Here is a 26,844-nt window from a genome sequence, read left to right on the forward strand (position 1 = left end):
TTAATTAATTAGAATATTTCATTGGGCATTGATGCACATACACACACATATTATACACACCTATATCCATATTTATACATGTATTATATACACACTCACTGAATGTACCGGTTAATTTTTATTTAATCCCACTTAGTTTTGATCTTTTACATATTTATAACTTTTTCTTAATCTGCTATCTATTCATTTTTTCAATTGCAATTGGCGAAAGCTACTTTGGAATACCTTACAAAAAGCATTTTTGTATAGGTTTACCTAAAAATAGCAGAAAAGCTATGCAGCTCTCTTAAATTCCTTAAGAGCATTAGAAGAGCCCTGCTAGATCATACAATTATTCCTTGTAGCCTAACTATTAGTGTCACTTTACAGACATCAGTGTAGATAGTGGATATTTCCTCAGCCAGTGAATCATACGATATCCAGAAGTAAATATTCTAGGCAGTAGGTGACTCACTGGATGGCTTTAGGTTAATCTTACAGGTTTACTATTGTGAGATAACATTATTGTTGTTGTCATCATCATCATCAACAACAACATCATCATCCCCATGGCAACAGCATTGAAGTGTAGATCAGTGGCCAGACTTAATGGACTTTTGCTGAGCAGGATTGAACCACAAAACTTTAAGGATTTATTTATAGATAAATATGGAAAGAAAAGAGGGTGATAAATTATTAAAATTGTTTATTCCTTCTCTATTTTTTTCCGGCAATTTCTATTTTGTTTCCTTTTTTTAAACATGGATTAGTTATCTTATGCCTGTAATTAATACAATTACTATAAAGAAGGAATATCAAATAGTTGTAATGTTTGAGACAGTTATTATAAAAAAGGAATATCAAATAGTTCTATAACTATGGCCCAAAAAAAGGGAAAAAAACATGTGGTTGTGTTAATAGGGTTTGCTGCTAATCTGTTAATAGTCTTCAGTGAGCCTTAAGTGTTTCCCTAAGCCTCTTGTTTAAAAATAATGCTGGCCCATATGACCTCAGTTTCCAGAAAATGGTAAACAATAGCATCTCCCTTTTAAGCACAGAACTGGGCTAAGTTCTGAAATAAATGCCAAAATCATCTTGGTTGGATACTATAATAAACACTGCTCAGAAAATAATATTGAAAAAAGTGACTATATTCTTGGCAAGAAAAGACTGTTTTTTAAATGTCCTCTGTTTTAAAATAGTTACAATGGCTGCTATATTTAAACTTTGGTTATGTGGGTGCATATATATTGGAGCTTGGTGCTCTGTTTTGTATTCTTAGAACTGCAGCAGAAATCAATAATTAAGCCACTTGGCAACAAATGAGTCACTAGGAAAGAGACATTACATTTATCCGCTCAATTTCTGCATTAGAAACTTGCTACTGCTGTTTCCTATTTTTATTACATTTCAATCATAAATGCCTTCTTTATAATCCATAACCATTTTTTAAAAAAACCCACTGAAGTCAATTTATTCATGATCTAGAAAACAGTATTTCTGGGATGTGCAACAGAAGCCTGATCATCTGGGTTGCTTTTCATATTGGGAAGTCTGTGTGGTGCAAACCATTTCTATTCCTTGCCTTCAATTACTGTCTCTGTTACACTATGGTTGGTATGCATGCATTCATCATCCTGTTATCTCTTTATCTATTATGACTGCTGAATGGGGAAGAAAAGTGGACTTGTCTTATGTACTATTTTAAAGCATTCATCACCGCCTCTCAGTAGAGGAAACCAGGAAGTCATCAAATAATGCTATGAAAATTCTGGCATTCATCATGTCATTCTTACAATTAAAAAATTCTCAAGTAAAGACAATCAGACAATGCTCAAGTGAAGACATTGACTAATGAAGGTATCTGTCATATTTGAATTACTTCACAGATTCACTTTGGATGTTTTAACTTTCAGTCATTTGACTGACAAACAAAATTTTAAAAAATCCTTGGCCTCTCTAGGCTGCTTCTCAAATTTGGGCCATATTCTAACTCTAGATCTCATGATATAGATCAAAGGCAAACACATGTGTTTATAGATGAGGTTGTTGCGGGAAAATAACATAACATAACATAACATAACATAACATAACATAACATAACATAACATAACATAACATAACATAACATAACATACAACAATATACAGTTCTAAGACATTATAAAGATATTAAAGTCTAAGATTGTTAACATTAAAGGGAAGAAATATAAAGTTGGTCTATTTGAACAAAATTAAAATAGATAATGTTATTTCTGGTAACCCTTAAAGGAATTTTGTTGAGTAGGATTGGATTAAAGCCTTGTCTATAGATAGAAATTATCCAGTACCATTTGGAAACAGTTTTTCTTTCATTCCCAATACCAAAAATCTATCATAGAAACTCTTTCAGAAAATGTAGTCACACTAATCTATTGTCAGGTGAGAATCAGGTGTGGCTTGGTGAGAACAAAGAGACAGGTTATCTCTCTTAAAAACAAAAGTACATTTATTCAACTGAATAAATTGGGTCCTCCTGTCAGATTGGAAGAACCCTGAATGAAGTTTGAAGCAAGTATATATAGATTTCTTATTTTTACTTGGTTATATAAGAGGCAATCAGCATACAGTAGATAAGGTATAGAATAGAAAAATATTTGTGCATGCATCTTCTGATTTTCTTATGTGTTCAGCTTGCAGGCTTATGGTTTCTTATGGAACTTTACACAATACACAATTCCCAAGAGCCTGATAAAGCCTGAATTTTATTTCTGCCATTTCAATATAATAACCTTTTGACCAACTGTCAGAATTATCAGAATCCTGATCAACACTATGTACTGCTAAAACTCTTGTGTCTGTTTGTCTGTCTGTTACCCTCAATTGGACAAAATGGTGAATCATAGGGTAACAATTTTTAAATTAAGTTATCTCAAATGTGTTGACTTATAGAATGGCAGGACCCATTACTCCTAGAGAAATGATATTTGGAGAAGTGGTGGCTAATTTAGTGCCATTGTGTGGCTGCTGTTTCAGCACTGCCACACTGCTGTGGTTAGTCAAGGTTACCTGATCATCATTTTGAACATTCCTTGCAGCTTCTCACAAGTCAGTAGTGAAACCAGCAAGAAACGTAAACTGTTAATTGCTGACGTTCCCTGACAGCTCCCACAAGCAAAATCATTGCTTTTGGAAAACTGGCAGGGAGTATCAGCAATGGGGAAGACAGCAGGAAAGATGGCAAGTTGCTTGGGTAAGTCGCCCCCACTCAAACATCTTCCCCAGTTCCTCTGGGTTCTTAACCACACTAACTACTCATGAACTTTTGAACACTCCTCCCACCTAACATGGTACCTTTTGTGCAACCCTGTGCAGTTCATACACCCTTCTTGACCGATACAAAATTCCTATGTGCCGTCTCCATCGCCCGAGGCACTTCTTAAGCAGTGTTTTGCACCTTCTCTGACTTTTGCACCTTCTCTGACTTTTGTGTTTTGCATCTGTTTCCTAATCCGTGCAGCCTTCAGCCTGTGTAGCACGTCTTGTGCGACCTCTTGCATCTGTGCTGCACATTGCATGCCTTCCCCATCATGGAGTATGTACAGAGTTGCACAGAGATTATGAGAACACCATGTGAGTCAGAAAGTATATGAGTGTGTGTGCAAGGGGATGCATAAGAAACCCCTTAATGATCAGGGAGGGTGTGCACAAGAGGCAGTGTGTAGGCTTCAGAAGGTGTGTAGGGGGTGTGCGGGGTGTAAATGAGTTGCAGTATGGGTCAGGGAGGGTGTGGGGGTATCATGTGTTGGGAAGGATACACAGGGATGTACAAGAATTGCATTTGGGGTATGCAAAATTAAGTAGAAAGTGCAGGAGGTACGCAGTAGTGTGAGGGAGGTATGGTGAGGGTCACAAAAGATATTACATAGTAAGGAAAGAAAACAAGCAGCAGTTGATGTAAACTACACATCTTTAATAACATATAGTATGTCTATATGTTTTGTTTACCAAATAGGAAGGTAAAAGAAAATTATTTTGTTAGGTAGAATAAACGTTTTGTACAAGCCTCCTGACGCTTCCTGCTTTTTCTCACAGTCTTGTGCATTTAAAGATTGTGACTAAAGACCATGACAGTTGCAAACATCATGCAAAAATGCACTTTAAACAAAATAAACACTTAGTTTTGCATAATTCCTTTTCTTGGTGGTGGAGGAATACTGACAGTACCTGTTTACAATTCTTCTGTTAAATTCTTCACCAGAAGTGCATTATTATATGCAGCAGTATCTTCATAACTGTTCAGTCTGCTCATAATATTCCTTTGTAACATGGTATGCCTTTTTTTTTTGTCTTCCACCCTCCCTTTTCAAGGTTAAAAGGTTTAACAGAGATTATATCATGGTGAACATAAGAAAGTTCCTTATCCTGAGGACACTTCCCCATTACCAATCTGAGCCACTGCCAATTTCAAAATGCTCAGAACACAACATGACATGATCATTAAATTATCAACTGGCCAATAGGAAAGTTAAAAAAAAAAAGCATCTAGTGCCAGGACTCTATCATCGTTTTTGTGGGTGTGAAAAGATTTTCATAAACTTGGATAAAGAGCATTCATAACCAGGGGAATTGCCAAGTTGCTGATTAATTAATTTAAAAACAATAGTGCAGCAGTAATGGAAGAAGTAAGAACAGGAGGAAGAACTGCAATGGTCAGATAAAAAGAATTAAAGGTCAGATAATTGCCGTGGTGGCTCAGGCTGTAAGATAGCCTGTTATTAAAACACAGCAGCCTGCAATTACTGCAGGCTCGAATCCCACCAGGCCCAAGGTTGACTCAGCCTTCCATCCTTTATAAGGTAGGTAAAATGAGGATCCAGATTGTTGTGGGGGGGCAATAAGTTGACTTTGTAAATATACAAATAGAATGAGACTATTGCCTTACACATTGTAAGCCGCCCTGAGTCTTCAGAGAAGGGCGGGATATAAATGTAAATAAATAAATAAAAAAGATAAAGGAAATTTGAGTCTGGACCAGATCTGTAAAATGAGTAAGTGTATCAGACAAGACACTTCCTAATTTTCATAAAGATGGAGGGAGGGGAAAGTGCATTTAGAATTATAGGATTCTGTTATTATAACCTTATAATAAAAGTAATATTAGCTTGCATCACTTCAGTTTCCTAATCTGGTCTACCGTAGAAGACTGACAGAAAGTAGAAAACTGAAAAGCTATTAGGGAGATTGTGGCACAAATGTATGCTCATAGGAAAATCTGTCTTTAAGCTGATTCCATTGCAATTTGTGAAAAACCTTAACTGGGACAGAAATAGGGGAGCTGAATTACCCAGCAGAAAGAAAAGTGTGGAATCACACAGGTGTAGAGGTGATCTGGACATGATACAAATTACAATACACTTATCATTAATAAATTATATTTTGTATTGATTAATACAATATTTTACTTTTTCTAATTTTACTTTAGAATGACTATTATGTTAGTTTTATGTTGGTCTATGCCCAAAACATAAGATAAGATAGATAAGATAAGATAATCATCATCATCATCATCATCCAGCCTCCTGGAACAAAATGGAAAATATTTATTTTATTTATTTATTTTGTCACAACATCATACAAAAAGATTATATAGTATATACACATATAAACATATATAGGAAGAAGAAAAGAAAAACAATAGGACAGGAACGGTAGGCACGTTTGTGCGCTTATGCACGCCCCTTATGGTCCTCTTAGGAATGGGGTGAGGTCAATAGTAGAAAGTTTTTGGTTAAAGCTGTTAGGATTATGGGAAGAGACCACAGAGTCAGGTAAAGTATTCCAAGCACTGATGATTCTGTTGCAGAAGTCATATTTTCTGCAATCTAGATTAAAGCGGTTTACATTAAGTTTAAATCTATTGGTTGCCCTTGTATTATTGCAATTAAAGCTGAAGTAGTCTTTGACAGGAAGGACATTACAATAGATGATTCTGTGAGTTAAACTTAGGTCTTGTCAAGGCGACGGAGTTCCAAGTTTTCTAAGCCTAGGATTTCAAGTCTGGTGGGATAAGGTATTTTGTTGTTTTCAGAGGAATGGAGAACTCTTCTTGTAAAATATTTCTGGACACGCTCAATTGTATTGATGTCAGAGATGTGGTGAGGGTTCCAAACAGGTGAGCTGTATTCTAGAATTGGTCTAGCAAATGTTTTATATGCTCTGGTTAGTAGTGTGGTGTTTTGGAAAAGAAGCTACATAAAATTAGGTTTACAACTCTTAGAGCTTTTTGCTATGTAGTTGCAGTGGGCTTTGGCACTTAGATCATTTGACATGAAAACTCCAAGGTCTTTAACGGGATGGGGTCGTCTGTAAGGTAATGTCCATCTAGTATGTACTTAGTTTTAGAGTTCTTTTTCCTATATGTAAGACTGAGCATTTGCTGGTTGAAATTTGAGCTGCCAATTTTAGACCAAGCGGTTAGATGGTCAAGGTCGTTTTGAATGATAGAAGTGTTGTCTGTGGTGTTAAATAGTTTGACATCGTCAGCAAAGAGAACACAATTACTTGAGATATGGTCACAAAGATCATTAATGTATAGAATAAAGAGTGTTGGTCCAAGGACGCTGCCTTGAGGAACGCCACTCTTGACAGGAACAGGATTTGATAAAGCATTGCCAATTTTGACCACTTGTTGTCTGTTAGACAGAAAAGCAGATATCCATTTGTGGAGGGGTCCTGAGATGCCATAGGATGTTAGTTTAAGGAGAAGTTTATCGTGTACTACTGAGTCAAAAGCTTTGCAGAAGTCTATGTAGATTGCATCTATTGATTTGCCTTGATCTAGATTTGAAGTCCATATGTTTTTGCAGTGGAGAAGTTGTAAGTTACATGATAACTTTTCCTGAAACCAAATTGTTTGTTGGAGAGTAGGTTGTTAGTTTCTAAGTGTGAGGTAATGGATTGATTGATGATAGATTCCATGACTTTGCAGGTGACGAGCAAAGGGAGATCGGTCTGTAGTTTTCGACTAAGCTGGGGTCTCCTTTTTGAAGATGGGGATGACTGTGGCTAGTGACCAAAGTTTGGGAAGAGAACTGGTAGTGAAAGCTTTATCAAAGATAATACTTAGGGGTTCAGCTATATTAATGGAAAGTTTTTTTAAGAAATATGCACATAGACCATCAGGTCCAATAGAAAGCGATGGTTTTAAGTTGTGAAGAGCTTTACCAACGTTGTCTTCTGTGAAATCTATATGAGTTAGATCATCATAGTCATTGCTGGTTCGTTTGTGGAATGTTGGATATGTGTTATCGGAGTTAACAAAAACTGAGCCAAAGAAAATGTTGAAGAGGTTTGCTTTGACTGTTTCGTCATTGCATTCTTTGTTGTTAGAATCTTTTAGTGGTGGGATGGATCTTGAATCTTTAAGTTTACTGTTGACAAAATTATAAAAGGCACGATTGGAATTTGTGCGTAAAGGTTTTCTTCTTGCTTGGTGTGGTAATTTGTGCATTCAGTTTTAATTTGGTTGCATATGTTTCTGTAACGGTTTCTGAAGTTTGTAACATAGCCTTTTTGTTTCTTTTCAGAGGATTTTTTTTGATTGAAGCTTTTTATTGATATGGGTAGTTTGTTTTCTTGGACATGGTAGTCATTCGTGGTACATATAATTTAATGACTCTATTGATTTCAAGTAGGAAGATTCTATAGAGGTCATCAGCGGTTATGCAGGTTGCAAACAGATTTTGCCAGTTCAGAAGTGAAAGATCGTTGTTTATAAGGTCGTAATTGGCTTTCTTGAAGTTGTAGTTGGGAGTTCTGGTGTTATGACGAATTAAGTATGGACGATATTGAGACGAAAATCAATCATGCAGTGGTCACTGTTTGAAAAAGGTTCTTTAATTTGTATACCGTAAATTGAGTTTGGATTGTTGCAGAAGATGAGGTCAAGGCAGTTGTTGAGTCTTGTATTGTTAGTTACAAGTTGTTCAAGACCTAGGTTTGTAACAGCGTTGTATAGTGTAGTATGGATTGGGTCAGTTGAACATTCATTGGTTGTCCAGTTAATGAGAGGTAGATTTAAGTCACCAAGGAAGATAAGAGGGTATGGGCAAGAGGTAGTCCATGTTAGCATTGAGGTTAGCATATTTGCGTGGGTAATGTCATAGTCGGGGGCTCTGTAGCATAGTAAGAATCGAAGAGTAGTGTCAAGGGATAGGTCGCATACTATGGTTTCAGGAAGAGAGAGTTTATGTGCTACTTGGATATTTTTTAGATTCAGTGTCTTTTGTAAAGATAGCCACTCCACCACCTCTTGGTTTTCCCGATCTGATCGATAGACTTGATATTCTTTGTTTGAGATAATGGAGTCAGGAAGGGATGAATTCAGCCATGTTTCACAAACAAAAATGATATCAAATGTGCCACTGTTTAATAAGAGGATAAATTCAGGTAATTTGTTGACTATGCTTCTTGCATTTATCAATTTGCATTTGAGATCTGGTATGATTGGTGTTGAAGAGGTAAGGCGTGCATACCTAGTTTTGGGTGTTAGTAGGTTGGGGGTTGTGGACAATAGATGGTTGTATAGATGGTTGGATGGTAGTTTGGGTGTTTGGATGGATGGTTGTTTGGATGGCTGGTTGGGTGGATTGTTGGGTGGCTGTTTGGATGGCTGGTTGGATGGCTGTTTGGATGGCTGCTTGGATGGCTGCTTGGATGGCTGTTTGGATGGTTGGTTGGATGGTTGGTTGGATGGCTGGTTGGATTGTTGATTGGATGGCTGTTGGTTGGATAGTTGGTAAGATGGTTGGTTGAATGGGAGGTAGGGGGATGGGTACTTGGTTGAATACTGGGATGGCTGGTTGATTGTTATGGGTGATGGGGGGTTTGGAGGTGATTTTTTGATTGCAGGTTTTATTTTTTATGCAATCAGCATGGTAGTCGATGTATAGGTTGGATTCACCATTGTCTTGTCTTCTTTTAAGTTCTGTGCGAAGTTCACGAGGCGTATCCTTTGTAGAAAGGATAGGTCAGGACGTGATCTAAGTTTACTGTAGGTAGGGTTGGATTTAGCAATTGAGTTTATAGTCTTTATGAATTTGCGTTTGCTGTCCTCATTAGTGCATATAACTCTACAAAATCTTGGTGCTGTTGTCCCATCGCTGTTTTTATATTCTGGTCCATCTCTGGAGACAGCAATTATTTCATTTGGGGAGATGGTTGATGAATTATAATTTCCAATGATGTTGTGAATCTTATTGATATCTGGTTCATTTGTGTTTTCAAGTCCAAATAATATTGCATTATTTATTTTTTGTCCTCTCTCCATTGCATCTCTGATTAGTTGATTAGTAGTTGTTTGTTGATTGGGTTGTGTTGTATTAATTTGATGTCTAGGTTGAGTTGTAAGTTGTATATTTTGTGGTGATAGATGAGTTTGGAAGAGATTTAGATCATTAGAGTTTTCATTTTTTAGTGTTGAAATTTGTTTTATCAAATCTGTGAAACTTTGTTCAATAACTGATAGAATTTTTTTCTAAGTTTTGTTCAATATTTTGAATTCTTTTTCTAGGTTTTGTTCAATATTTTGAATTCTTTTTCTAGGTTTTGTTCAATAGCTTGTAATCTTTTATCTATGTTTTGTTCAATAGTTGTTAATCTTGATTCTAAGATTTTATCAGCGTTTGATTTTCTGGCTGGCATAATGATGATCTTTCTTATTCCTTTGTTTTATTTATTTATTTATTTATTTATTTTATTTTATTTTATTATTATTTATTTTAGTAATGATTAAGTGTCTGTCACTTAATCAATTATCTTTGATTTTATATCTGTCTCTTTAACTTTAAATGGTAGTCAATTTGGCAGTTGCTATGGTAATAGGGAGTTACTATGGTAACAGTGAGATTTGGCGGAAATTTAAAATGGTGAGATAGGGTGGTTGGAGAAGCTTCTTTACAGGTGGCTGTAATGGCGGAGATTCAAAAGTCAGTAGAGGCCGGAGACTGGAGTCTCCTAGGAACTCACCAGTAGTCCTGCAGCAGTCCTGCCGATTGGGGATAGGTTGATTAGGGTTGTTGTAAATGTTGCTGGGCTTTTATCTCCTTGGTGGGAAATTTAAAGTTTGTAGCAATGTGGGAGGCGATGATGGAGGCGGTGATGGCAGCGGTGCGACTCACGGTATCGGCAGCGGCAGCGGCAGTCCCGGGTCTGGTGGGGTGGCTTTAGTGGTTTCGGTGTCTCAGCCGCCTTTAATGCGTAGCGGTGGTCTCGGGTCTGGCGGCGGCTCTGGCGGCACAAGCGGCAGCGGCAGTCTCAGGGCTGGCGGCAGCTCTGGCGGCGGCTCGGTGGCGCTCACGGGCTGGCGGCGGCTCGGCGGTGGCTCCGGCGGCACCAGTGGCAGCTGGCAGCAGCAGTCTTGGGGCTGGGAGCTCCGGTGGCGGCACAAGGCGCAGCGGCAGTCTCAGGGCTGGCAGGGGCTCAGGGCTGGCGGCGGTGGCGGGCGGCGTGGCTGCGGCGTGGCTGCGGCAGTCCAGGCTCCGGCGGTCTCCGACTCTTCGCCCACCGCCTGAGTCCTCAGCAGCCTGGAAGAACCTCGGCAGCCTCAATCCACGGCAGCCTGGAAAAACCTTCGGCTCTGGAGTATCGCCAGCAAGGAATCTTCGGGGAAACTGCTCTCCTAAGAGCTCAAAAGAGCCCTTTTACAGAGAGCATTTCTCCGGTGCAACCTTCCTGGTCGCCATCTTCCGGAAGTCAAGGAAGTCATATTGTAATAACAACTGACATGGTTGCAAAACAAGCAAAGGAGGTCAAGACCTTGAATGGAAAAGTAAAAGAGTCAATGCAAAAGGAGGATCCGCAAAATATTAAAATTAAAGCTGAATGCTGGAAACATAATTAAAGCCATCAATACATGGGCAGTTCCAGTGATACATTACTCAGCTGGAATCACCAACTGGACTTTGGCTGAACTGGAAAACCTGGACTAGAAAACACACAAACTTTTGAATATGTACCACACTTTACATCCATGAAGTGACATCGAAAGGTTGTACCTGCCAAGAAAAATAGGGGGCAGAGGACTATTGCAAATCCATCAAACTGTAGAAGAATAAAAATGAAGTTTGAATGGAAAACCAAAGCTTTGCATGGACAGCACTTGAAAAACATTGAAGGAAAATGTGATGACAACTTTACATGGGCATGGCTTAATAGTCGCTGCTCCATAACAAGGACTACAAATTAATGCCATGAAAGCAAAGATACAAAGATCCACTGACAATTCAAACTGCCGACTTTGCAACAACAAAGTCGAAACTATGAAGGTGAAGATCTTGTGGGACTTTTGAATACAGATCGATTGTCACTTGAAACACAACACGCCAGATATCACAATTGTCGAAAACCGAAACATACAATTTATTGACATCGTGGTACCAGGAGATGCCAGTCGAAGAAAAACAACTGGAAAAAATCATGAAATATTGCGACCTGGCCATTGAAACTACACGGCTATGGATGAAACATGTAACAGTAATACCCATTGTCATTGGGGCACTTGGTATCATGTCCAAGAATTTTATAAGATACATCAACAAATTGCAGCTTCCTGCAACAACACCAGCGGAACTGCAAAAAACTGTGCTCCTTGGAATATCGTACATCTTAAGAAGGTACTTGGTTGATACCTAGGACACTGGCAGCAACAGGTATTAACCATTAGCACCAGTCAATGGTATTTGTGATGTATTTTTGGATGTTCATTTGACTGAGTTTCATGTTTAATGAATAAAGTAAATAATAATATTATTTAATAGAGGGGACCTGAGAGATTTTCTGAGAGTTTTGTATTAGCCTCAGAGAAAAGCAAATTGGTTTTCTACTAAACTGATGACAAAATAACTGCTAACTGGTGTGGGAACTGATACATCTGGTTGAAAACAACCTCGGTCCACCAGGGCAAAACAAAAGATGTCCAACTACAGAGAATAAAAGATCATCTCCTAATTGATAAGATGATTTTGGAAACCTTCAAGAGAAGAAAGACCAACTTAAATGTAGTGTGGATTGATTACAAGAAAACATTTGACTGCTGCCACATGATTGGATAATCGAGTGCCTAGAAATAACAGGAGTCAGTAGAAACATCAGATCAATGGCACAATGGAGGATACAGTTCCTATTTAATGGTGATAGACTGAGAGAGATTAAAATTAATATCAAGATAGGAATATTTCCAGGAGACTCACTTTCACCACTATTGTTTGCCATTTCACTGATTCCTCTATCAACAGTTTTGAACAGATCAACTCCTGGCTAGTAAGCATCAAAAATATCTGCCAGGCTAACCATCCTCCTCCATATGGATGATCTGAAGTTATACGGAAAAAAAATCTGAAAATGAACCACTGCTCAAAACTGTCTGTCTGTCTGTCTGTCTATCTCTGAGATATTGCAATATAGTTTGAACTGGAGAAATATGCAGCTCTTACCATCAACAGTGGAAAAATAATGACAACTCAAATCTGAAATCAAGATGTCTTATGGAAATAATGTTAAGGGTCTGGGTGAAGATGATTATCACAAATACTTGGGCATCGTTCAGATTGACAATATCAAGTACATTGAAGTCAAGAAAAAAAAGGGAATGAAAAGTGAAGAAGATCTTAAAAGTTCAACCTTAGTAGAGAAAATATCATCAAAGGCAGTTAACATCTGGGCAAGTCCAGTTATTAGATACACAGCTGGAATAAGCAGAACTTAAAGCCCCGAATAGGGAGACCAGAAAAATAATGACAATAAATCATGGCCTTCATTCACATAGCAATGTTGATAGATTCTACTTACCAAGAGTGGATTATTATGGGGTGTTGCAACTACACTAGACAGCTGAAATAGGGAATAAAAACTACATTGGTAGAATATCTGAAAGAAAATGAATATAATGTACTGAAGCTAGTATGAAGGCATATTGAATAACAAAGACATCAAACTAGCCTACAAGAAAGACAAAGTGAAAAATAGAAAAGAAACATGGGAGGGGAAAGTATTACATGGCCAATATATATATATATATATATTGATTGATTGATTGAATGAATGAATGAATGAAATCTAGCAGGCAAAGCAGATAACAACAAGACCTGTTAATAATTAAGAGCAGAAAAGTTGAAGAGAGACATAGAGATAATAATTCTGGCTACACAAAACCTTAACAAATTCAGACAAAGCCAGCATTGAGAAGACAACAATAGACAGCATAGAAGCTGATGAAACATTGGACCACCTGGTTAGCTGCTGCAAAATGATTGCATGGACTGACTAAAAAGAGAACCATGTCAAAGCAGCAACAATGGTGAATTGGAATATCTGCACAAAATGTCATTTGCCTGCAAGGAAGAACTGGTGAGACAAAGAAATAGAGAAAGTAATAGAAAATGAATAAGCTAAAGTGTTATGGCACCTCAGAATTCAAACTGACAAGCATCTGTCACATAATATCTGAGACCTAACAGTTGTCAATAAGAAAGACAAAGAAGTCTGGAGAGTGAATGTGGCAGTACCCTGAAACAGCAGAATAGAAGAAAAATCACTGGAGAAAATCATGAAATACAAAGACTTGCAAATAGAAGTAGAATAATTCTGACAAAAGAAAGTAAAGATATACTAATATTATTAAGTGCCTTAGGTGTAATCCCAAAGGATTTGGAGAATCACTTGAAAACCATTGGCATTGACAGAATCACCGCCAGTTAATTGCAAAAGGCAGCTTTACTTAGAACAGTTTGCATTCTGCAAAGGTACCTTTAACAACATGAAACGACATCTGTCTAACCCAAGTCATTTGGATGAATTTGGTAGGTGGATAAAAATGCCAGTTCCAGTCTAAACAGCTGGCTGACTGTGTGACCAATCAAAATTTCCATGTTAATTATAATAGCTCCTGCTGCTTGGATTCACACATACAATACACTGATACAATTTCAATATCCTAGGTTCTTGCGAAGAACTTGATGTGAATGAAGACCAACATCAGCTAAAGAACTGGGAATTGTGATTGTAGGCCTACCAATTGTCATCAACTGTGGGCAGCTCACAACAACCAAAGAAATTACAATAAATGTCATCTTAAGGGACCTAGGAAGAATGATTTTTATGTCAGTGTCCTTACACTCTGGAAAAGAACCTCCCCAGAGATAAGGGCAATGTTCTCTTTAGGCCTGGGGTTAATGCATGATGAGAGAGAGGGAGAAAGAGAGGGAGAAAGGAAAAGAGAGGGGGAGGGAGGGAGAGAGGGAGAAGGAGAGAGAGACCTGGAACATTCTAAGTTCAGAGTGTTTTGCACATCTCTGAGATTTTTTAAAAAAAACATCATTGCAATGTGCAAACGAGACGACAAATGTATATAATTTCTGTGTTTTTTCTGTTTGCCCTTCAATACATGGTTCACTGCCAATAATTCTGTTAGTAAAATCAAGGCTTTTATTAACAAGAAGTCAGATCTGTTTCTTTTTCTAAATGATTGGTGACATAATGCAGACTTGAGAAACTTCAATCAAGAAAGAAGGGAATTGTACATCTGGGCAACATGCCATGCCTTTCTGTTTCCTTTCTATGATTCATACTTAGCAGCTCAAACATATCACTAGTACCTTTTAAAATAATGAAAATAAGATACTCATTGACTTATTAGTTGGGTTAGAATTACCACAACAATTGTATGAATGATTATACAATTGAATTATTGGCAGCTTAATATCAAAATACATGCAATCGTTGGCTTATTCTGGACACCAATAGTTGTGATAAGCCTTAATGACTTCTTTTGTTTGTTTTTATATAGCATATGACTCCAACTATGAATAACATTATTCATGAACTCATCCTTGTATATTCTTCAGCAAAAAGCAAGTTACAGCTTATCATGATTTGTGAATCTGATAATTATATAAATGCACTATGCAGGAAGTACTGTAGTATCGTATTTCCCCGAAAATAAGACCCTGTCTTATATTTCTTTTGAACCCTGAAATAAGCGCTTGGCCTTATTGCCATGCATTCAAAAGCCCGATTGGGCTTATTATCAGAGGATGTCTTATTTTGCGGAAAACAGGGTAAATTCTGTGAGAATTCAATTTACAAGTGGTTTGTGCCTATATTGCATTCACCTTTCAAATATTCTTCCTATATTGGCTTAAGCTGAAACCATGGGCTGTGTGCAGAGATTTTTAAGTAATATAGTGCTTTGCACATTAAAAGCAGTACTTCTAGTTTTGCCCAGAGGGTAAAAGGAAGAAAGTGCAAACCTTGGAGTAAAAGTCTCATGTGCTTTTGACATAGCATACCAACATAGTGGAAACTACTTTAAATTCCCAAGGCAGCAAAAATTGTTCAAAAAAAAAAAATTGCAAGGGAACCCTGTAGGATGTAGACAAAGGTTATCAGTACTGGCAGATGTTGTAAAACATGAACTCTTGATTAATGTAGCCCATCTCAAGCTTGTGTTGCATAACAATATATTAAGTGAACTGGATTTTTTTCCCCTCTTGTTTTTCATTCATATTAAATGTTATAAACCTAATCGGTGGTGTGGTAGTGCAGGATTTCTGGATCATTTTTAGTTATGTTGAGAGGATACTTATGGGGCTACAAATAAATCTAATTTTTTTAAAAAAAGATAGTGAAGGTGCAAGGTAGCGAATGTATTAAAAAATAAAAAACAAGAAAATTTTGGGTTTTAATACATTCACTGATTCAAATAATTTTAAAAATTAACTTCCAGCTGAAACCAAAACATTTCCTCTTGGGACTGATGGATGAACAGTTGGGGAAAAGTCATGGAATATTGTGTGTGTGTGTGTGTGTGTGCACGTGTGTGTATACTAGAATAGAGTATAGAAAGAAGAGAGTTATGATGTAACACTAGGATTTAATTTATAATTGTACTTTTATTTTTTGCTACTTGTTTTCATATATATATATATATATATATATATATATATATATATATATATATATATATATATATATATATATATATATATATATATATATATATATATATATACCTTATATAAAGAGAGCCCTGCCCTCTCTCTCCCCCTCCCTTCCTCTTTCCCATTCTCTTTCCCTCCCTCTCTCTCTCTCTGTCTCTCTCTCTCTCTCTTTCTCTCTCTCTCTCTGTTTGTTCATTTGCACTGCTATATGGCATTCTGAATATAGTTAGTGAATAATTATTGAACTTTTCAATTACATATTGTTATCTTGCTGATTCTACACATTTAGCAAATTTACACAATTACCTAAACTCCCAGCTAAGTCATTCATTTAAATAATGGGTTTATTGACTATATTCAAAGAAGAGTATACCAACGAATTAAAGTGTTTGAATAATTTCATCTGGAATTAGTTTATCCAAAATTTTAATATGGAATGTAATTAGCTTAAAAGGGCAATTGTTCAACTGCAATGTGGAATCCTGCTTGAGGGCACTACAAAAAGGACAGGGAAGCCCAATGAAGAGACAAAAAGTCAGATACCTCCAGAGCAATTGCCTATCTCAACATCAGTAAAATAATCCAGTCAGAATCTTGACTGCCAAGGGAAGGAAATAATTAAGAGAAATGTTACACCAATTCAAATGAAAAAAGAAGAAAGAGGGAAAATGGTAAGAGAAGGACATAGAAAGAGGATGGGTTTTCAATATTTTTTTCCAGGCTCCATTGGGCTGTAGTTGTAACATTTAGGAAACATTTGAGTTGGAAAAAGGGGGAAATTCCACAGGGATACTGGGATGATGTAATATAGATTCTCTTTTAATTTTTTAGGTCCAAATATATTGCGGTTGGTTCATGTTCAAAGATTGGTGTAATGTTTCCCCAGGCATTGCTGTTTGCAAAGGATCTTCACCCTCAATTATTCTATTTGATGGTCCAAGATAAATTTGGCAAACCTGTATATGGGGGAGCAATTAGGGACTGGCAATTGGCATGCTATGGGACAATGGCAACACATCACAGAGCACAATTTGCAAAGGTTTTCTCATGGACAAACGTCTGGTGCATAGGCAGAGGATAGATACTCTTAATCAGAACAGAAGAGGGATTATAGGCAAACCTAGTCAATAATATATGGGGCCAAAAACTCAGACAAACAGAGCTCCTTGGTCAGATTTTATCTTGACTAGATTCGCTCTTCTCCTTTCAATGTGATAATTAAACCAAGGAAATTGTGTCTGTTACTGCTATTAGCATATTCTCACTATAGGTAGTTTTCAACGTGCGACCAACAGGGCACTTACATTATTAAGCAATGCAGTCATAGTGTTTGACGTCATGTGTCTGCATGATTTAGCAATGGAAATTCTAGCATTTCCTATTTTCATTGTTACTTGAAAACTGCAGGTTGTTAAATAAGTAACCATCGCAATCCAAGCCATTCTTGGCGTGGCCCCTCCTAGACCTGAGCCTCAGTAAGACAAGGGATTGTTTCCTTTTCAATTCCTTGTACCCACATACTGTATCTGCCATTTTGGCCATCCTGCTCCTTGCCTTGTGGGTCCACAAGCAGTCCCCAAAGTACACATAGTTCAGGGACTTCTTGGTGTGCTCTGAGGTTCAAGCAGACCTTGATCCTCAGCACAGCATGAACGCCAGCTCCAGTTCAGCCCAGCAGTACGACACAAAGAGACTTCTGGGTATACTGAAACTTTGGTGCTGCAAAAATTCCTTGAGTTGCAGTGCAGATGAACAAAGCCTAGTACCAGTCCAGCTCCAACTGCAGATGAGGCATGCCCATGTTGGCCTTCATAAGTCAGTTGCTGGCCATGTGAGGCCATTTTCTCCAGGTCTTGCAAGGAAACCACTTCACACAACCTGGAGAAGAAAGCCAGCTTGCAGGGTGGCAGCAGCTGCAGAGTGCAGGCAGTAAAGGAGTATAGATAGGAAGATGGGGAGAGTTGAAGCACTCCTGAGGTCATAAGGGCAGAAGGACTGCCAAGTGCCTGAATTGTGATCACAAAATTGCAGTAGCACTTAATGGCCATTACTTTGGGGACATTCACTGCCACCGTAACTTTGAACGATTGCTGAACAAATGGTCATATGTCAAAGACTACCTATTTGCATTTTCTTGTATTTGAGTGCCAAAGAGCAGTTGGTTAATCTACAGTTTGCAAGTATATCTTTCTCAGTTCCTGAGTCATTCATCCTGACTATTTAAGTTCAAGCTGAGGGAACTGGAATATTTTTATTAGATTACTGTAGGTCAACACTGAAGGACAGTAGTAGTAGTAGTAGTAGTAGTAGTAGTAGTAGTAGTAGTAGTAGTAGTAGTTGTAGTTGTATTTGCATATCCTTCATAAAATGTAAATAAAATATTTTTTTATTAATATTAAAACCCCACAAACTCTCTCATGTCCCGAATCTTTGCTATTCACTATCCACTGTAAGAGAATTCAGGGGATTTTCCCAAATCTGTTTCAGACAGTTCCATTTACCCAGTTGAATAAATCAACATTTTGAATCTATGTTTGCATTTAAATTTGAGATAGTGAACTCATAGGAAACCATTCACATCATTTTTGTAATGATGGACAAAAATGTTGCTTGAAGGGGAGAAGTAGGTATACATTTTTTTTCTGGGCCATTGGATGTCCACTAAATGTGGTTCTGTTAAATCAAGGGCTTACTATTCTTGCATGATCAAAGCATTCATGAGGAAGTTATGGAATCCTGGATAAATCAGATTCCTCCTCTATAAAGAAGTCATACTTCAGATATGCATACCTTGTAGTGTACTTTTACTTAGTTGTTCTAAGAGTTAGAATAGAATTTTTTTATTGGCCAAGTGTGATTGGACACACAAGGAATTTGTCTTGGTGCATATGCTCTCAGTGTACATAAAAGAAAAGATACGTTCATCAAGGTACAACATTTACAACACAATTGATGGTCAATATATCAATATAAATCATAAGGATTGCCAGCAACAAGTTATAGTCATACAGTCATAAGTGGAAAGAGATTGGTGATGGGAACTATGAGACGATTAATAGTAGTGCAGATTCAGTAAACAGTCTGACAGTGTTGATGGAATTATTTGTTTAGCAGAGTGATTTGTTTAGCAGAGTGAACAACTAGACTGTTTTTGTGTCTAGTTGTTCTGGTGTGCAGTGCTCTATAGCGTTGTTTTGAGGGTAGGAGTTGAAACAGTTTATGTCCAGGATGCGAGGGATCTGTAAATATTTTCATGGCCCTCTTCTTGATTCGTAAAGTATACAGGTCCTCAATGGAAGGCAGGTTGGTAGCAATTATTTTTTCTGCAGTTCTAATTATCCTCTGAAGTCTGTGTTTTTCTTGTTGGGTTGCAGAACCGAACCAGACAGTTATAGAGATGCAAATGACAGACTCAATAATTCCTCTGATAATCCCCAGATCCTAAGGAACTATTGGAACAACTGCTCTAGACTGATCTATTGACTGTCTTATACTCTGCATTTGGAAACACTTTCTAAATGTTTGGTTTTGGCTCCGACTGTAACATTCATTTCCTTTATGAATACTGTGATTGAATAAGGCTTGCTGTCTAATCGAATTTGCAGCTCACTGAAATTGTTGGTTGTTTTGTAGCTTCTTTAACTTCATCAATAGACAGACTTTTTGGCTGCATTTTCACATTTAGTCAGTATGTAAGTAAAGTACTTAATTTAAAATTTAGTAGGTAATTTTCTGCCAATTCACTTTTTCCCTCCAAATCTATTTTGCAGGATGTTTGTAAGGGTAAGTTTATATATGATGATGGGGAAATAATTCATGCTGATGACCACATTGTAAAAAAATAATGCTAAAAGTATAGTCAGACAGTAAAATATAGGTAGGTAGACATGCCAAAGTAGCATATATATTTTATTTTCAATGTTGTACAACAGCACATGATTTTGTTTTCCTAAAGACTTTTGTGATTAGGGAAACTATTCAGTTCAAGTGTATGTAGGGGCAGGGGGCAGTGTGGTGTAAGTCAACTAACCGGTCAGGCTGGCAGATGGCTTCTCTCAAATATTTTGAAATAGTCTGGGAATTCAATAATGACCTGTTTACTTAATGTGTTATTGTTTCTCCCTTTTGTTGTATCGTGTTGTCATTCAATATTAATAGTAAGAATGATAGCCTCTTTCTTTTCAGTCCTGCAAAGTTCGGATGATGCACGCACACCATTTCTTTATTTAGGAATAGGGACACTTTCTGTACCGCAACTGTTTCCAATAAACTTCTTCCCTCCAATCTCTGAAACAAGTTGCATGCCTCTATTTTTGATGGCCCTGGCTGCAAGAATCTATGGGTGCTAAATAGAGGAGTCAGATAGCGGCATAAGCCAGTTACCTAGCCTCAATGTTGTAGTATAAATTGTAAAAATCCAGACATCAGGAATGTGAGAGACATCAAATTACTAATCCTTGAGGCAGAACATCTAAATGATATTGTCTTGCCCCTCCTACATCAATAGTGAATAATTTATTGAGCATTTATGCTTTATTGCCATTCAATGGCACCCCAGATCTGTAAAGATCAACTACTGTATCTGATGCAGATGATCACTAAATCAATTTCACATGTTCTGCAGGAGAGGAAGCAATACACAACCAGGTATGCAAAATATGTCCTTTCATAAAATTGCACCATTGATTTAACTAGGCTCAAGACTGCCAGCAGGTGACTTTCCTAGGAAAGAATCTGGGAGCTTATCTATGCAAGACATGTGTTCTACTATTTCTTATTGTGCATTTAAAAAAAAATTACTATTCCTTGAGCATTATTTAACAGAAAGCTGAGAAGCAAATGTATCCAAAACCAAACAGATTAATAAAAACCTTAAATACTGGACTAGTATTTGATCCATCTATTGATCCATGGTTTTATAATTGGACAAATATCAGATGTACTGCATAACCTGTCTTCTCTTTTTTCTTGGGCATCTTTTTTTTTAAAAAAATCTCAGGAAATGCCATTGTGCATTTATAAAATTGGCTGCCCATTTGGTAACCTTGTTTGAAGGGAGCGTTTCTGTCATGGAATATAACTTTGTACATCTAATGGCTTACTCCCACTTACAAATGTGCCATGCAAAACTACTCCCCTCCTACCCAACAATAGTAAATTGCCATCTGGGAGGTTTGCCCACCAAAATAATTTTGTTTCTGTTAAGCTGAAATCGGAGTTCCCACCTCACCCTTCAGCTCCCCGTGTTCTGTATATGCTGAGCATCCTATCATGAAATCCGCTCCATCCATCTGCTTTAATTAATCAGTCATAACCTGTTTGGAATGCTGACGCACCTTAGAAAAAGGAGCATTGCAGAAACACATTTCCTTTTGAAATCATTAAATTGCTTTGCACTGAGCATTACCCACCTTGCAAATTACAACCTCAGCTGGAGCAGCACATCTATTAATCTGCATGAGATGACATTCCCAAGTGGCCTCCGTGTCTTTTGCGACTCCCTGGTGGACCAGGAATCCTCCCAGTGCTTTCTCTATGTGTAAGGAGTGTGCTGTGTGTTAATCAGGTCAGCGATCATTCTTCAGCTCAAGGGACATGATAAAAACCTCTCGCAGCAGCCATAGGATTCTTCAGACCCAAGATGTTTTGTTGAACATCCTCCTTTTAAGCCACGGGGCTTCTGTACTCTCACTTTACTCAAGATCTCTCCGGAGGATTCCAGCTGATGTTTCCTTCTCTCCCGTCTTTTTTTTTTTCCTAGACAGTGAAGAGTTCAACGTCAAGAGCAAACGACAGCCCAGGATGATTCTTAACCTGAAGGGTGCTGATTGAAAACTTAGACTGCCCTCTAAATAACAGCTGAACTTGCCTCCTTCTGTTCACTTTGTCAAAAGAAAGGATTTTCAATTAAGGTAAGTGCTGCGTTATCTGGTTGACTGCATCACTCTGTATTTCTGCATTGAAAGTTCTAAATGAGTAAACTGACATTCTGCAGTGCAGCAGCTCCATCCGTTTGTTGTATAAGGAAAGAGCGAGAGAGAGAGCTGGAGGAATAGAGAAACTGAGTTTAAGAAGAAGTATTCCAGAATAGAACTATTGTCTCAAGAGAATGCCTGTTTTATTGTTTTTTAACCTGTAAAAGGGGAAACTCTTCTTAGAGAAGAGAAACATTTCCTGATCTGAAATCTTCAGCATCCCACTGAACTGTTTGGATTGTCTACAGAGATCTATATAGATCTATGAATGAAGCATTCAAAAGGCATATCACTTACTATTATTATTATTATTATTATTATTATTATTATTATTATTATTATTATTATTATTATTATTATTATTCATAGTTAGATTAATAACAAATATTATAGGTAAGCAGTGATGATTAAAGTTGGTATGGGAGTATTTATTCAATATTCTACGTTAGAAATAATGTGTGTATATGTGTGTGTGTGTATACACATATACACACACACAAATCATAAATCTTAAGTGAACATATACACACACACAGGGATATATATGAGGATGCTTAAACATAAAGCATGGCATGTAATGGTTGCCTCTTGCAAGATTAACAGCTGAATTTCAGTGGGGTTGTGAGGGAAAGAATTGCTTGTGATGTGTTAGGGAAATGAAATCTGTAGCTGTCAGCAGTAATAAAGTGTGACATGAATAGTCATTTTGATTAAAAGGTCAGGAACTGGTAGAACAAAGAGAGAACAGTAGCACGTTAAGAGAGAGAACTAAACTGACGGTTGAGGTAATTTATTGGAGAAGGATATAAAGTAGATGAAAGCAGCGTGACTTAAAAGATTAGCAACCTTTTAAATAAAAGTCTTCAGATGCTGCCATCTAAAACTACTCTTAGTTAACTAGCCTAAGCATGGCAAGAGTATCTGATTCCCAAATGGATTTAGTCTAGTTTTCTTGACCTAAATTACTCTACAACTTACCAAAAACATAAGCTGGAAAAGTGAAGACTATTTAAGAAGTTTGTGAAAACGGAAGGGAGTACACTTGTAGTGTCTTCTCTTCTCTGTCTTCATGTTTGGTTTCTTTAACGTGAAAACTTTCACAAAGTGTCTTCGAAGATTGGTTTGAAATGTAATAAAAGAAATCAGAATCATAATGTAATACTGCACTGTACCATTTTGGATGCTTTTGCAAAGTTAATTAAAAAGTATTAACTGGGACAGCAGTTCACAGCATTTGTATAGGGCACATATTTTATCACTTGTCATATATTATCATATTTGTGCTGTGGGGAGAAAAGGGTATGGTAGATAAAGCAAAATCAATTACATTTTTGAGGAAAAGAAAAGAAAAAAAGAAAGCAAAGCTTCTGATTTTGTAGCTGAGATGGGATTTAAATTAGCATCTTCACGGTTCAAAACTTACTTAACTCATATGCTATACCAAATATTTATACTCTGCACAATTCACAGTGCTTACAACACATGTAGTACATAGAACCTGAACTAGGTAAGTATCTCTTTCTTTAGAGATTGCCTTAAAAAGAAATATGGAAGTAGGTGCCTGAATTCTTATCATCTCTTAAATTTATGGTTTAGGATCATCATCATGATGTCCATCTCTCTCTCTCTCTCTCTCTCTCTCTCTCTCTCTCTCTCATCCTGGAATAAAAGAGTTATATTACCCTGATAAATTATTATATGGAATATGGATAACCTGCTAATTTGCATCATTCTAATCATCTAAGGTATAGAAACATTCTTGTAAATTTCATAAGAATGAAACATCTGTACCAAGTGAGAAAATAATGTAGCCCAGCTATGTCAACTTGGATTGACAGCAATCTGACAACTTCTTCAACTGAAGTCTTTCCCATCACCTGCTACCTCCTCTTTTAAGCTGGACTTTCCAAGGCTTTGACCTTGAGCCTTGTGTATGTAAGACATCTATTTGTACTGGAATTTACTGTAGGAAAATTGTGCTACATGGGTTGGAGCTTGACTTGTGTGTCTTTAGATTCATTTGTATCATTTCTGCCCAGTGGATAATATTACTCCCAATACTTGATTGGTAGTGCATTGATTTGGGGAGGAGATTATTTTTTTTCTTTTTGTTTTAAATATACTTTCACTAGTATATACATTTTTACATTTCCATGATACATTGAGTTTTTTACTTCATGACTCCTATCATACAGTATGTGTATGTGTATCATGTATATATGTATGTATGTATGTATGTATACACTTACACACACATTACACTGTATATATGCAGTATGTTTGTGTATATGTGTGTGTATATGTGTGTGTACACACAGACACACTTACACTGTATTTTCTACCATGTTTTTTTTTCCTTTTATAGATTTGAAAGCAACACTGGGAAATACCAAATAGAATGGATTCCAACATACATTTTATTTTCCTATATGTAGCATCAACTGAGTAAATGCAAAATATTCTAACATGTTTCTAATAATATGAAACAACTTGATCTGAACTTAGATACATACTGATAAAAAGTGCAAATAATAAGTAATACACATGAAATTAGTAATGAATCTATAGCATTTTGTTATTAACTTAGTATATTTCACTATTTGAAGCATTTCCTATTATTTCAATAGTCCTTAAAATGCTACATTATTCTCATGATTAGAGGGTCAGTAGCTAAAGCTTTGACAATATTGGGTTGACAAAAGAATTTGGTTTATTCATAACTGAAGAAAAGTATTGGTTATTACAAAAATTCAAGGTTGCTGCATAACATCTTCTGCCAATATTTAATTAGTGCCATAACACTAAGAACCAAAGTCATGCTGGGTAGTTATTATTTTCAGTATTGCTATTGTGTGTGTGTGTGTGTGTGTGTGTGTGTGTGTGTGTGTGTGTGTGTGTGTGTATATATATATATATATATATATATATATATATGTATATATATATATATATATATATATACATATATATATATATATATATAGTAAGTTTCCTAGAAGCAATATCTTTAAATGATCAATATAGGAAGTACAATGCTATATTTAGCAATATAAGGACTAATGAAGTCTTCAATCTAAAATAAGGGCTCTTTGTTCCTGTGTAATATGTCTCCTGATATTAGTACTCAAATCGTATGATTCATTAAAGTGCCTATTGTAGCTTTCAGAAGTTCTTTAAAACTCAGGAATCCATTCAGAAGTATCCTAAAGGTAAAATATCTAGCCCAGACAAGTGAAATGTTGTGTGTTTGTGTGTGTGTGTGTGTGTGTGTGTGTGTGTATTAAACTCTTGCTCAAACTTCAGCCAAGTCATGAGGCTCAATGGATGGCAATAACTAAAAACTGCTCTGAAAATGAAAAAAAGAAAAAAAAAAGATCATCCATAAAGTCATAAGTTTCCTCAAGGAAAGTAAACTAATACTAAGATGATAAAACAAGACAAGATGATAATCAGTGAGATACTGATAACTTTGATAATCCAAAAATATCATTATTTTTATGTTTTGCTCATAAAAATTATAATCAGAAGTTCTATCTTTTTTAGCTCCAGAGTATCATACTTCATACAATATTTCATCAAGGAAGCTTTCTGATGTATGTGCCTATGCTGACTCAAGTTTTATAAATAATCAAAACTTTTTCTACACAGTCTATATGTCTGATCAAAGCATTCAGTTCATAATTAATCCCCCTTCTTCACCAACCTTGGAGAAACAAAGGGGGGAGGGAAACCTTTATTTTCTTTTTGAGAAAATATTAGCCCAAATAGAGATACAAGAGTTGTGTCATTTACGTATTTGTATTATTTACATACCAATTATACTAAGCTACTCATTAATATCCCCTTCATTTTTCACGATAGTAGGAATAGCAGAATTAAGTGGATAAGAAGCATCACACTTGAGGTTTCAAAATTAAACAACCAAAAAAAAAAAGAGTTTGTTTTTATAGGCATGGAAACACATTAACATTAACATACACATTAACATACACATTAAGTATGTTATTTGGAATCCTATATTTTCTCTTTCTCCCACCAGAAAAAAGTGCCACCTTTCCCTCCACCACAATTAACTGCACAGACTGGGATATCATTAAAACCTCAACATCTAGGGGGAGAGTTTCTCTCACATCATTCCCTGCTATGAGCAGAACAAACAAACAAAAAACTGACCCTTTCTTCCAGTATTACTGGATCAAAAATAATTCCCATTGGTGCTGGTGACAGCTTCTATTGGAGAATGATGATAGGATGACAACAGGTGATTTTTTTTTCCTCTTGCAGTAATGAGGATTAAATCTTCCTTCTTGGTTACTGGGGCCTAATGGATTCCTATGCATGTTTATAATTAGTTACTGATGTTGTTAGGCCTTGAGCCAATATCCTGAACATAAAGAATTGTTTGTTTCATCTAACTAGGCATATACTGTACAATGCATGGCTGAAGGGCTGACAGGTGTATACCGGGGCAGGTTTCAAAACCCCTTGCTACTGGTTCACTGGTGGGTGCACGCACACCTGTGCACTCGTGTGACACTTATGTGCATGTGCAGAAGCATCTGGGCAGGGAAGCAGAGCCTCCCACGGCCACCAGATCAGGCAAACCAGTAACAACCCACCACTGGTATATTCCCCTCAGCTGTCTATATAAGGAAGGACGTGACACGGAAAGTTCTAGATATTCCTTTTGAAGATAAATGTGTACAGGATGGATTTGTACAGTGTGATTGATTTTGCATCTGCATGGTCAACAAATTCAACCATTTTGGTTTCTAAGTTATGGTTTAATATTTAGCATATTGTGTTAATATACCCAACTCTTTTTTATTTAATAAATTGTGGTGAAGCAAGTATGGTGTAAAACCTACCACATCACCCTTTGGACTCACAAAGCGAATGCATTATACCCCTAGT

At 36.8% G+C, this 26,844-nt stretch overlaps 1 protein-coding gene across 1 annotated transcript in view; it reads left to right on the forward strand.

Moving 5' to 3' along the window:
* CDH12 (cadherin 12) overlaps positions 1-26,844 on the forward strand; it is a 458,316-nt gene that overhangs the window by 91,273 nt on the left and 340,199 nt on the right. The window contains exon 3 of the mRNA XM_058176923.1: positions 21,717-21,867. The gene's annotated coding sequence lies outside the window, so the exon portion shown is untranslated. The remainder of the gene's footprint in view (positions 1-21,716; positions 21,868-26,844) is intronic.

The sequence above is a fragment of the Ahaetulla prasina genome, chromosome 3 (assembly GCF_028640845.1).
Source record: "Ahaetulla prasina isolate Xishuangbanna chromosome 3, ASM2864084v1, whole genome shotgun sequence".
NCBI classification, from domain to species: Eukaryota; Metazoa; Chordata; class Lepidosauria; order Squamata; family Colubridae; genus Ahaetulla; species Ahaetulla prasina.